This window comes from Peromyscus californicus, unplaced genomic scaffold, assembly GCF_007827085.1.
Source record: "Peromyscus californicus insignis strain IS unplaced genomic scaffold, ASM782708v3 Scaffold_20__1_contigs__length_68692818, whole genome shotgun sequence".
Taxonomy (NCBI): domain Eukaryota; kingdom Metazoa; phylum Chordata; class Mammalia; order Rodentia; family Cricetidae; genus Peromyscus; species Peromyscus californicus.
In genome coordinates, this window is record NW_026294503.1 from 42,696,312 (window position 1) to 42,708,750 (window position 12,439).

Sequence of the window (12,439 nt, forward strand, 5' to 3'; positions counted from 1 at the left end):
TGGACTGTGACTATTGTCCTCCGGAAGCAGCTCTTGACTCTTCTTGGCACTTCAGAGCTCAACCTTCAGGTCACCAGGACTGATAACAAGGAGCTGTGTGTCCTGTGTCCTCTGCTCCCGTGAGTGGAGCTGAGGGCAGCTGCCTTGAAAATTGCTGGAGCATACGCAGTGCTGCCACTCACTTCCCTATGGTGCACAGGCTGACAGCCCAATTCCACTCCACATATTCAAATCCCCATCTCCAGGTCCACGTCCCTCTAAACCAAGTCAGAGCCCCAGGGCTTGAGAAACAAAAACCCGGCTGTGGCCCCAGGAACAGAGTGTTGGTGGCTATACTGTTGAGCGGAGTTTCCAGAGCCGTAGAAGCAAGTATCCTACCTGTATGAAGCAAGAAGAAAGCACAACCAGAGGGGAGTCTCTGACCCCAGACACAAGACCCAGAACCCTCAGGCGACAGTTCTCTGTCTCTGTCCTCCACAATGACCAAGGCCATATCTTCACCTTTCACCCCAGACTCTTCCTGCTTTGAGTAATAAAGTTACCTAATAAGGATTGTGGTCAGTTTCTTATCATGCTTGTGGAGGAGGCAGTGGACACTCATCAGGCCCTTCCAGCTCCCAGGGCCCCAAGTGACTTCCCTAAGGAGGACATCCCAGTTTCACTAGGGACCACTCCGGGTAGCTCCCAAACCTGAACCAGGGAGTCATGGAGGTGATGGGACTCAACAGTGTCCTGAGACCATGTCATCATCAGCAGTAGAACACAGGCTGGAAATACAGCCTCCTGCTGCTGCCTGAGATCTCTGCAGAGATCTCTGTTCAGTAAAGCTGGGATTCTTCTTCTTCCTTTTTTTTTTTTTTTTTTTTTTTTAATTTTGGTTTTTTGAGACAGGGTGCTGAGGGATGTCTTTCTGTACGCTGTGAATATATGTTGTTCCCATGGTTAATAAATAAGTTGCTTTGGCCTATGGCAAGGTAGCTTAGAGGCAGGTGGGAAATCCAAAGAGAGAGACAGGAAAGAGAAAGGCGGAGCCAGGGGAGCAACATTCCAGCAGACCGATAAAGCCACAGAACACAGATTAACAGAAACGGGTTAATTTAAAATATAAGGGACAGCTAGCAGGAAGCCTGCCATAGGCCATACAGTTTGAAAATAATATTAAGCCTCTGAATGATTATTTTATAACTGGCTGAGGGACCTTGGGGCGGGGCAGGACCAGAGGAATTCGGGACCGTGGGGCCGGGAGGGACCTGAGAAAACTTCCGCTATAACAGGGTTTCTCTGTGTTGCCCTGGCTGTCAGATTTGCCTGCTTCCTGAGTGTTGGGATGAAAATTTTCAGCCACCACTGCACGGCTGAAGCTAGGATTCTTGACTTTGCCGTGGAAAAAAGTTTCAGGACACGTTGGTATGAGGATAGAACTGGAGTTTATTAGGAAGAGGTTTTTTAAAAAAGATTTCCTTGAGCCAGTCTTTGATGGCACACACCTTTAATCCCAGCACTCAGGAGGCAGAGGCAGGTGGATCTCTGTGAGTTTGAGGCCAGCCTGGGCTACAGAGTGAGTTCCAGGAAAGGAGTTCCAGGAAAGGCACAAGCTACACAGAGAAACCCTGTCTCCAGAAACAAAAACAAAAACAAAACAAACAAACAAAAAAAGATTTCCTTGTTTTTATTTGTTTGTCTGCACATATGGTCAGAAGAGGATGTCAGATCCCCTGGAACTGGAGGCACAGATGGCTATGAGCCACCAGGTGGGTGCTGGGGACTGAACTCAGATCCTCTGCTAGAGTTTGCTGAACCATCTCACCAGCTCCTAACAGGAGATCTTAACACAGATTTAAGCACACGGGGGTTAATGGAAAAGGAGACGGGGCATGAGTCCCACCCAGGTTCTGCTGTGCTCTGAGTCCTGCTTAAGGGCCTTCCCAGTAGCCATGTGAAGGATTTCTGTGGCCTCTAAAGTCACATCTCAGAGCTTCCTAAGGGGCCTTTTTTTCACTTTCTCTTTTTAGAAAATAAAATTACAGGGTGGCTCCTTAGGTGCTTTGGACAGGATTGCAACTTGATGAGGAGAAACCCTTGGTCACAAAGGTTATACAAGGGGTTAAGGCACGCCTTTTTACCATAAATGGAGTTTACAGTCTGGCTTGTGAGATTCCGAGGAAATTACATATTTACAGGTGGGAAAAGAGGATGGCTATACTTGGTCATAAAACGTTATTGGCCATAGACCTGTAGACTCTTGGGCACAGCTCATTGACATTTCAACAGTCTTTTTTTTTTTTTTTTTTCTTCAGGGGAGAGCGCAAACACAGTCCCCCACTACCACAAATTATGCAGTCGAGTTTCCCCAAATTTGGGGAAATCACAGGGGTCAGCACATCTGGATTGCAATGGATAAGCCTCGCCCTGGGAAAACCACCTTTGTGATCATGGTATCTCCCCTGCCAGGTAAAGTATTCAACATTCTTATTTGAAATATCTTTATATAAAAGGATCACCATCTCTCCATAGACAAACTTCATGTCAAGTTTTGTTAATTATGCTGGCATTCTTTTTATTTATTTATTTATTATTTATTTATTCATTCATTTATTTAATGTGCATTGATGTTTTGCCTGCATATATGTCTTTGTGAGGGTGCCAGATCCCCTGGAACTAGAGTTACAGACATGTGTGAGCTGCCATGTGGGTGCTGGGGATTGAACCCGGGTCCTCTGAAAGAGCAGCTGGTGCTTTTAACCGCTGAGCCATCTCTCCAGCCCCTGTGCTGGAACTGTTAACTCCCAATGGCACCAGACTTCAACCAGACCCTGGGATCGGGGACTCCCTCCCCTGCCATTTTATCCTGCCTCCACTAGGCCCTAAAGAGCACCAGGCAGCAGGTCCTGGAGAGCACTAGGGAGTGAGTCCAGCTGTCGACACATGATGGGCCTCACCCAGCATCACTGTCCTTGTGGATATCTTCTGTGTCCCTCCAGAATGTCCTTCACCAGGGTCAGGGCACAGGGTATGCCAGGGCTTCACAGACCACAGACTATACTCAACAGTGCTGATTGTGATTCCTAAGGCTCTCGAGGCCAGAGCCCTGTCCTTACTCCAGTTGTGTCCCAGAGTCTGGCAAGGGCCTGATGCATGGTTAGAGTTCAGTTCTTGCTTGTTGAATGAATGCATGAATGAATGGTGACCAGGTGAATGAGGGAACAAATGAGGGTTCGGATATGTCATCTATTCCAGATGTTCAGTACAAGGATGCATCGCTGAGGGCCCATAATGTGCCAGCTGATTGGATTTGGGGAAGACAAGTGACAAAGTAGAGCTTGTGCCCTGAAGAGCTGACAGGGAGAGAGACAGGCAACAGCAGTCCCACACAGACCTCCTTTCAAGCCATGCATCCACTCCTGCGAGTTCTCTGCCCCTTCTAGGTGTGGCTCAGCTCAATGCTACGGCACCTGGGTTTGTGGAAGCTGAGTATTAGGGCATGCCCACAAACCTCATCTAGTGGCCACACCCTTGGGTGACATCCTCCCCAAAGTACAAGTAGGGCTGTGCTCTCTTATGTTTCTAACCAACAGAGGATGTCCAAGGTGACAGCGTGTGTGGGTTTATGTCGCATGAAGTGGGACAGTCATCGTGAGAGGAGCCCTTGCTGACCTGAGAGAAGCAGGCATCCAAAGAGTAAGAGACCATGGGACAAGGAAGTGAGAGAGGCCTTTGGCTAACAGTTGGATTCTGTCAACGGCCTTGTGAGCTTGGAGGAAGATTCTCCTCCCTAGTTGAGCCCCAGGTGAGACTGCAGCCCCAGCCAGTATGACTAGCACTGTGCTTACTGCCTTGTGAGGTCCCATGGTACAGGAGGGCTTCTGGCTGAACTTTTTGTGCTCACAAAATGTCCCGACCCTCAGAAACTGTGAGTTAGCAAATATCTGTTGTTTTAAGCTACTAAGGCTGTGGCCACCTATTCTGCAGCAGCTGGCCACAGATCCATCATCCCATCCTCCTTAAAGCCACTGATCCATCATCCCACCCTCCTTAAAGATATGGATCCATTGTCCCATCCACAGTCACAGATCCATCATCCCATCCTCCTTAAAAACATGGGTCCAGCCGGGCGGTGGTGGTGCACGCCTTTAATCCCAGCACTCGGGAGGCAGAGCCAGGCGGATCTCTGTGAGTTCGAGGCCAGCCTGGTCTCCAAAGCGAGTTCCAGGAAAGGCGCAAAGCTACACAGAGAAACCCTGTCTCGAAAAACCAAAAAAAAAAAAACATGGGTCCATTATCCCATCCACAGCCACAGGTCCATCATCCCACCTGCCTTAAAGCCATGGATCCATCATCCCATCCTCTTTAAACAGCCTCTTCCCAATTTAACTACCTGGATGCATCTTCTTTGGTGGAGTAGGCATGCTGCCCTTGGCTTTCCCAGAATTCCTTTCTTTTTCTTCTTACATACTCCATTTTCAAGTGGGAAACCAGTCCCCCTGCTCTACTTTGGTACATTTTATCCCTATGAAGCTGCCTTTGCTCTGGGAAATCCAGGGCTTGACACATGACCCTGGAGTCCATCAATCAGAAGTCTTCATTCATTTGGCTATGATTGAGCGGCTCAAGGCTGAGCAGGTGGCCCAAGCTGTGCTCTCAGAGTTAACTCTGGACTTTCTCCCACATTTGCTAAACAGATAGATTATAGTACCATATCTCCAGGTCATTTGTGCTACTGTGGAGGGGGGATGTATGTATGCACCTTAGTCTGGGCCCCATAGAAGGGAAAGTGAATAGAGACAGATATGGGAGACAAAGGTCTCACGATATTGCTCACTGGAGCACCTGGATGCCATCATGCCTGAAAGTAGAGATCTACCCCAGGATGTTGCCCTGATGCAAGACAATGCATCCCATTGTTTCTTTGAGCTTATTGAGTCTAGTCGCTGTTGGCAGATGAAAAAAAGAAAGTCCACTTTGGTGCACATGTCTCTCTAAATAAATATAAAATCCAGTGATAGCCCTTGTATTAGGTTTCTATTGCTGTGGTAAAAGCCATAACCATAACCAAAAGCTTACAACGCTCAGGCCACACTCCTGATTGAAGTCGCAGCACAAGAACTCAAGGCAGGAGTACGAAGTCAGGAACTAAAGCAGATGCCTAGTGCTGCTTACTGCCATGCCTCCTATGGCTGCCTCAGCCTGCTGTCTTATACAACCCAGGACTGCGTGCCAGAGCTGGTACCACCCACAGTGGGCTGGGTCCTCCTGTACCAATCACTGATGAAGAAAATGCCCCACAGGCCTTGCCTACAGGTAATCTGAGGAAGGCAACCCTTCAAATAAGATTTCCTCTTGAAGCCTTTAAACCCAGCCACTCGGGAGGCAGAGCCAGGCAGATCTCTGTGAGTTCGAGGCCAGCCTGGTCTACAGAGTGAGATTCCTCTTTCCAGATGACTCTAGCTGTGTCTAACCAGCAGGCCCTCCTCAGGGTCACCTTCCTTGGCCCACAGTGGCTCTTCCCTATGTCTATCCCTTCCACTCAGCATCCGCTTCCTCCCACCTCTCCTGGTCTTTAGCGTTTCAAACCTGAGTTTTTCAACTCAAGCAAGGTTTGAAGCACTCTTTGAAAGGGAATGACAGGCATTTCATCAGGTGAAAGCAGGAGGGTCAGCAGTTCAAGACCCACCAGGGCTACCTACATAAGACCCTGTCTCAAAAAAAAAGGGGGGGGGGGTCTGGAAAAATGGATTCTCAGTGGTTCAATTCCCAGCACACACATGATGACTCACAATTGTAACTCCAGTTCCAAGGGATTCAATGCCTTCTTCTGAACTCCCCAGGCACCAGGTGCTCAGGTGGTACACACACATACATGCGTACATGTATATGCATACACATACATGCAGGCAAAATACTCATGCACATGAAATATTCATACACGTAAAATAAAACCAATAAATCTTGAGGCAGGAGAGATGACTCGGCAGTTAAGAGCACTCATTGCTCTTGTGGAGGACCCAAGGCCAATTCCCACCACCCACAACCATTCACAACTCTGGTTTGAGGGTATTCAATGCTCTCTTCTGACCTCTACAGGCACCAAACACACACGCATGTGGTATGCATATGCAGGCAAAGCAGTCATAAAGTAAGATAAATAAATCTAATTTAAATATTTTAAAAGAAATCTTAAACACATACACACACACACACACACACACACACACACACACACACACACACGTGCCAGCATGATGGCTCAACAGATAATGGTGCTCACCGTTCACCATGCAGGCCTGACAGCTTGAATTTAACTCCAAATCTTAATGGTAGCACGACAGAATTGACTCCTGCAAGCTGTCCTCTGACCCCATCATACCTACGAGTGCACATTAAAAAAAATAAAATAAAAACCTGTATTTTTGTGTTTGGTATGTACCCAAACCAGACCAAACCAAAAGTACCTTTTGAGTCAAACTGCATAAAGAGATGGCCCAAAGCAAGGGAGTTCACTGGGGAACACTGAACACCAGCGTGTGTGGGACCTTATCAAACACTGGGCCATTCACCTGCAGTCCCCACCCTGCCTCTGCAATGGCCAGGAGGCGATTGAGGCCGCATTTTTTAGTTAGGGGACTCAGGTACAAAGGGAACTCTTATGGTTTAGTTGGGGGGGGGGAGACAGAGAGACAGAGAGAGAGAGAGAGAGAGAGAGAGAGAGAGAGAGAGAGAGATTGAGAGAATGTACTAGAACAATGTTTCTCAAACTCTAGGTACCACTCACTTCTCCTGGGTGGCTTGTTTTGTTTGGTGGAACTCTGGGCCTTGTGCATGCGAGGCCGGCAGCCAGCACTGAGCTGCACCCAGGGCTGTACTTTATTAAACAGACTGCTCTCCTCCCCGACCCTCTCCCTGGTTTTTGTTGGGTTAGTTTTGTTGTTTGTCTTGAGAGCAAACCCTCTACATAACTGAGGATCTCCTTGAAGTGTTGAATCTCCTGCCTCCACGTCTGGGTGCTGGGATTACCGGTGTGCACCTCCACATCGGGTTTATGGGGTGCTGTTGACGGAACCCGAGGCTCTGTCCCCAGTCTCTGACTGAGCCAGTAGATACTCTGGTGTGAGTATACATCAGAAGTTCCTGTGCTGCTGGCCTAGCACGTGTGAGGTTCTGGTTCAATTCCTAGCATTGAAGGAGAGACCAAAAAAGTTCTTGCGTTTAAACTAGAATTCTTCAAGTGGCGGGGTTGAGGGGCGGAGCCTAGTTGGAGCTGTTAGGGGCGGAGCCTAGTAAGAGGTGTTGAGGGGCGGAGCCTAGTTGGAGGGTTTAGGGCCAAGGTGTGGAGCCAGATTCACGTCTATCAGAGATGGTTGTTCTCTAGTAAAACGCCCCTCCCCCCTTTCCCCGCCCCACCCCTCCCCCACCCATTGGTCTCACTCCCACATGCTGGTCAAGCTGCTTTCTAAGTGAGTTGAAGCAGTGTCACAGGTCCCTCCCCAGAAGGCAGGCAGACGCCGGTGCCAGCTCTTGGACATCCCGGTCTGCAGAGTCATAGTCTGAAACAAACCTCTCTCCTCCATCGTTAATCCCGGGAACAGTGTTGCAGCAACAGGAAGTAGCAGGCCAGTTCATGGGGGCGGTGGGAAGGGAGGAGGACACGCGTGTCCACGGCTCTAATGCGCTCTTTGTATTGCTAACAGCATTCTAATTGCGGGTCTCTGGATCACGCTTTCAGAACCGCTGGAGAAATGGTATTAAGGAAATTACAGAGCCAGCAAGGGACAACCCCAAGGCACACTCCCGCCAGCTCAGGGGCAGAGCCACCAAGCTGCTGCTGGGTGTGTGGCCAAAAGAGCCCTAACACTAGACACAAGCCGATCCACCACTGTGGCTCCTGAAGGCTTCAGCCCCTGCACGGGTACCTAACTCAGCTGAATATTCTTTTGAATGGCATACACAGCCTGCTCTGCCCCTGGCAAGGCGAGGGGAATCAATGTGAGAGGTCCCTGCCCACCATAGGAAGGGCATCCAAATAGGTCAGGCAGCCACGGGGCAGGGAGAAGAACATCGATTTAGTATGCCCATTTGACATGTGACAGGAAAGATGATTTGTGGCGAGGAAACATGTTATTTACAGCCCTTCGCTCCCAACTAAGATGGTAGATCCCAGGAGGGGGCTGATGACCTAGAGGATAGAGATGCAGACCCTTAACCTTCCTCCCAGGATCCCTTGGGCTGGGCTGACCCAGCCCGGTGCCTCTGCCCGTCCTCTGCTCTCCATTTTACGGTTATCCTCTCTTCTCTTCGGGTCTCCTTGTATCTCTTTCGAGCCCTCTGTCTTTGCCTCCCTCCCCTTACTCATCCTTCCTCCTCTCTCCACACCCTCTTCCTCCTCTCCTCTGCCCCTCTCTGTGGCCTCCTTCTCCAGGGGCCCCAGGCCGGTGGGAACCGCAGCTCCTCAGAACCGTCTTCTGGCCTCAGGGTGCCTTACACCCACCCATCCTCTGAACAGCACAGAGCAGGGAAAAGAGTGCTTTACCAGGAAGGGGTGGGGGAGGACCGCGACAGGGGAGGAGAGCCCCATTTTCACAGAGCGCTGGACTCCCAGGACAGTTCTGAGACAGAAGGACAAATGGGGGCTAAGGGCTGGGGTGGAGGCAGTAAGAATGGGGGCTTGGTGGGAAAGCTGCGATCGCCACTAACAGACCAATGAGCCTGGGAACCCGCCCCCCGGCACAAAGGACTCTTGGATATTTTTGTCGCTTAGAGGAAGCCTCATGGAGGAAAATATTAGGAACCACTTGAGGTCTAGACTGCCATCGCGTAACCTCTAGCCAGTGTATGATCGCGGACCTGCGCAGGCTGTTTCTTCATGTGTAGAACAGAAGCAAAGGGCTGGGGGTGGAGTTCAGTGTGGGAGCCTTTGCTTAGCCCTGGGTTCGAGTCCCAGCCACAAAACTTCGTGTCAAACACGAGGTAAAGCCTGCACAACAGAGTGGTAAGAGAGGAACCAGCATGTATGGATCCATTACTGCTGTGACAAACGGCCATGATGTGGATGGCCGGAGGCAACGCAGATGTATCTCTTGAAGCTCTGGAGGGCAGAAGCCCAGGGTGTTAGAAGGACTGGGCTCTTCCGGAAGTCCTAGAGAGAACCAGTTTCTTGAGATACCCGCCCCCATTTTCAAAGCCAGAGGCAGCCTTGCACCCCTCTGACCCATCCTCTGTGATCACACCTCCCTGGATTTCCTCTCCCTCCCTCCTACAATTTTAAGGGTTCTGGTTGTCTGGTTTGAAGTAGGGTCTCACCATGTATCCTGGGCTGACTTTGAACTCATGGTCCTCCTGCCTCAGCCTCCCCAGCGCTTGGAGTATAGGCATATGCCACCATGACCATCTTAAGAACTTCTGTGGCCGGGCAGTGGTGGTGCACGCCTTTAATCCCAGCACTTGGGAGGCAGAGGTGGTTCTCTGAGTTCGAGGGCAGCCTGGTCTACAGAGCGAGTTCCAGGACAGCCAGGACTATTACACAGAGAAATCTTGTCTCAAAAAACAAACAAACAACAACAACAACACACAAAACAGAAGAACTGCGATTACACTGGACCCACCCAGAAAACCCAGGAAATCCCCCTATTTTAACAAGGCCATGTGATTAGCAGCCTCAATTCACCGGCAGCCTTGATGCCCCCTTGGCATGTTCATCTGACCTACTTCTCCTCTGATGGCCCACAGGTCCCAGAGACTAGGACATGGCCATCTTTGGGGGCCTTATAGCCTCCTCAGAAAGCTTTCAAAGGCTGGGGCCCTGGGTCGTTTTGATCTTCCCAACATACATGTCTGGGGAAGGTGTGTGTAGTGGCACTTAGTGTTGTTAACCCATTTTACAGATGGGGAGATCAAGGTCACCTTTGACTATCACCCTTACCTTAAGAAGCTGGCCTTGGAGTCCCAGTCTGACCTCACTTTTATCACAGTCCTCCCACAACTCCCAGGATACTGTATAAAAACAAAATGGTGTTTAATTCCCTTTATTAATTTGTGGAGCCCTCCCTATTCACAGCACGAAATGCTGAGGGTTGTGGGAGGGTCCTCAGGGCATCAGAGTGAGGACTGTTAGGGCTAGACTTTGTGGGAGGACTGGGGTGAGGGGGACACTGAGAAAGGTCTCTGGGGTGCTTTAGGCTCCTGGTATGAGAACTTCAGTTTCCCTGGCGTGGGTCCTGAAATGAGACTCTCCATTCTCATGTGCAGAATGAGACTGACATCACCCGCTTCTTGGATAGACTTGCCATGTGGAGTTAGATCGATAGCATGGGAAAAGCCTGAAGCAGGTACCAGAAGTAAGAGCTCCCAAGGCAGTTAGATCTTTTATAATTATTATTTTTATTTATTTATTTATTTATTTATTTATTTATTTATTTATTTATTGGGTTTGTCAAGACAGAGTTTCTCTATGTAGCCCTGGCTGTCCTGGAACTCACTCTATAGACCAGACCCGCCTCGAACTCACAGGAACTGCCTCTGCCTCCCGAGTGCTGGGATTAAAGGTGTGCGCCACCACTGCCCGGCTATAATTATTATAATTATCTCTTTAGAAGTGCTGGGGATTGAACCCAAGACCTTGCACATATGAGGCAAGCCACTGAGCTACAGCCCCAGCACCGCTTTTTTTTTTTTTTTTTTTTTTTTGAGCCAGGGTTGTGCTGTTTGAATTCAGTATGTAGCCCAGGCTGGCTTCAAACTTGAGAACCTTGGGCTAAAGAGAGGACTCTACCAGAGGACCTGGGTTTGATTCCCAGTGCCCACAAGATGGCTCACTACTGTCTGTAACTCTCTCCTAAGGGATCCGAATGCATCTAGAGCATCTAAGATCTAAACTCTAGATTCTAAAGCATCCTAGGGGGTGTTCTCTTCTGGATTCTGTGGGCACCAGGCACGTGCATACTGTATAGACATCCATGCAAGTGAAACACTCATGCACATAAAATAATAATGATAATAATAAAACACTTGAGGTCTTCCTGACTCAGCTTCTCAAGTGCTGGGATCACAGGCTGTCCCGCTGTGTCTGTTTGTAATTATTGTTATCTTATTATTTGGATTCCAACCAGAATTCTGGGTCACAGAGCAAGCTGAATGGTGCTGACTGACACTGGAAAACAGACCCTGGGTGTGAGAGGTAGAAAGCCTGAGCAGGGAGCCAAAAGACCAGCGTGGGAGCCTTGTTGCTCCCTGGTTGACTGGTGAATCCTAAGTAAGTGGCTTCTCCACTCAGAACCTCGGTTTCTTCATCTTTTCAAGTAGGCGATGAACCATGCCTGCCCTCCTGGCTTCTGGGTTTGTGTAAGGATCAAATAGCATTAGCTGTGGGATTGTGTTCTGCGGATGGTAAAGAGCCCCGGAACAGACTCAAAGGGCGTGGCTCTGGGTCACTGGGATGAGTCAGCAAGTGCTGGCGGATTGTGAAGTCAGGCTGACCTGCATCTCACTGTAGACCTGAGTACCTACTGACCCCAGCCTGGCTAGGGGGCCATCCTGAAACCTTACAGAAGGGCTTTAGAAGATGGCTGATCTTTTCAGTCAGCCTGTCATTAGTAAACCGCCTCTCCATAGTGTAGAAGCTCAGCAAACCAGACATGAGAAAGCGGACACTCGTCGCTGTGTCCTCTGGAACCCGCCTGGCCTGGCCCGGCAGACCTGCCTGGTGTCCTGCCTTTCTGTGTCCTCCCCTCCCCTGCCACATCGTCCCACAGCTCGGGCCTTCTGGTCTCCCTTACATAGCTTGCTCCTGCTCTAACCCACCCACACTTACATTTTTCCTCCCCTCTCTCTTGAGGTAAAGAACTTCCTGCTTAAAAGCGGGCATTCTAAGCCGGGCGGTGGTGGCGCACACCTGTAATCCCAGCACTCGGGAGGCAGAGGCAGGTGGATCTCTGTGAGTTCGAGGCCAGCCTGGTCTACAGAGTGAGTTCCAGGACAGGCACCAAAACTACACAGAGAAATCCTGTCTCGAAAAACCAAAAAAAAAAAGGGCATTCTAGAGTCCACATACAGCTCCTACACTTACCTACTGTGTGTCCTTGGACAAGTTACTTACCCTCTCTAGCTTCAGCCCTTTGACCTGTGCTGTGTGAAGAGTAAATGGGGATGTGGCCGGCCTAGGCAGTGCCCCACCCTGTGCTTGAATTCTAATCTCCCTTTGCTGAGGTCACAACCTCGATGTGACCCTATATCCCACTCCCTGATGCTGCCCTCCCTCAACCACTCGGTAAGGATGGAATGTCTCCTTAATGCCAGGCAAGGCTGGGGCATCTGGGGGAGAAAAACAGGCCAGGCCAGCTCTGTGGATGACCCCTCCTCCTCCTCAGCATCCCGCAGCTCCCAGCTCCCAGGGCTGGGTGGGGTCAGACCTCTTCTGGCCAGCCCCAGGTTGCCCTGTGCCGTTCTGAGG

At 49.9% G+C, this 12,439-nt stretch overlaps 1 long non-coding RNA gene and 1 other non-coding gene across 8 annotated transcripts in view; one reads left to right on the plus strand and one right to left on the minus strand.

Annotated features, from left to right (window-relative positions):
* Positions 1-12,439, plus strand: part of LOC128116705 (uncharacterized) — an 84,818-nt gene that overhangs the window by 11,863 nt on the left and 60,516 nt on the right. For 3 of the 7 annotated variants that reach the window (XR_008220559.1, XR_008220560.1, XR_008220561.1), the window contains exon 3: positions 2,298-2,451. This is a non-coding gene — a long non-coding RNA (uncharacterized LOC128116705). Of the gene's footprint in view, positions 1-2,297; positions 2,452-3,575; positions 6,273-12,439 lie in introns of those variants that run through there. The other 4 variants (XR_008220556.1, XR_008220555.1, XR_008220558.1 and 1 more) reach the window with 2 other exon arrangements.
* LOC128117259 (U1 spliceosomal RNA) lies at positions 2,295-2,460 on the minus strand. Its single transcript, XR_008220749.1, has one exon. It is a non-coding gene; the product is annotated as a U1 spliceosomal RNA (small nuclear RNA).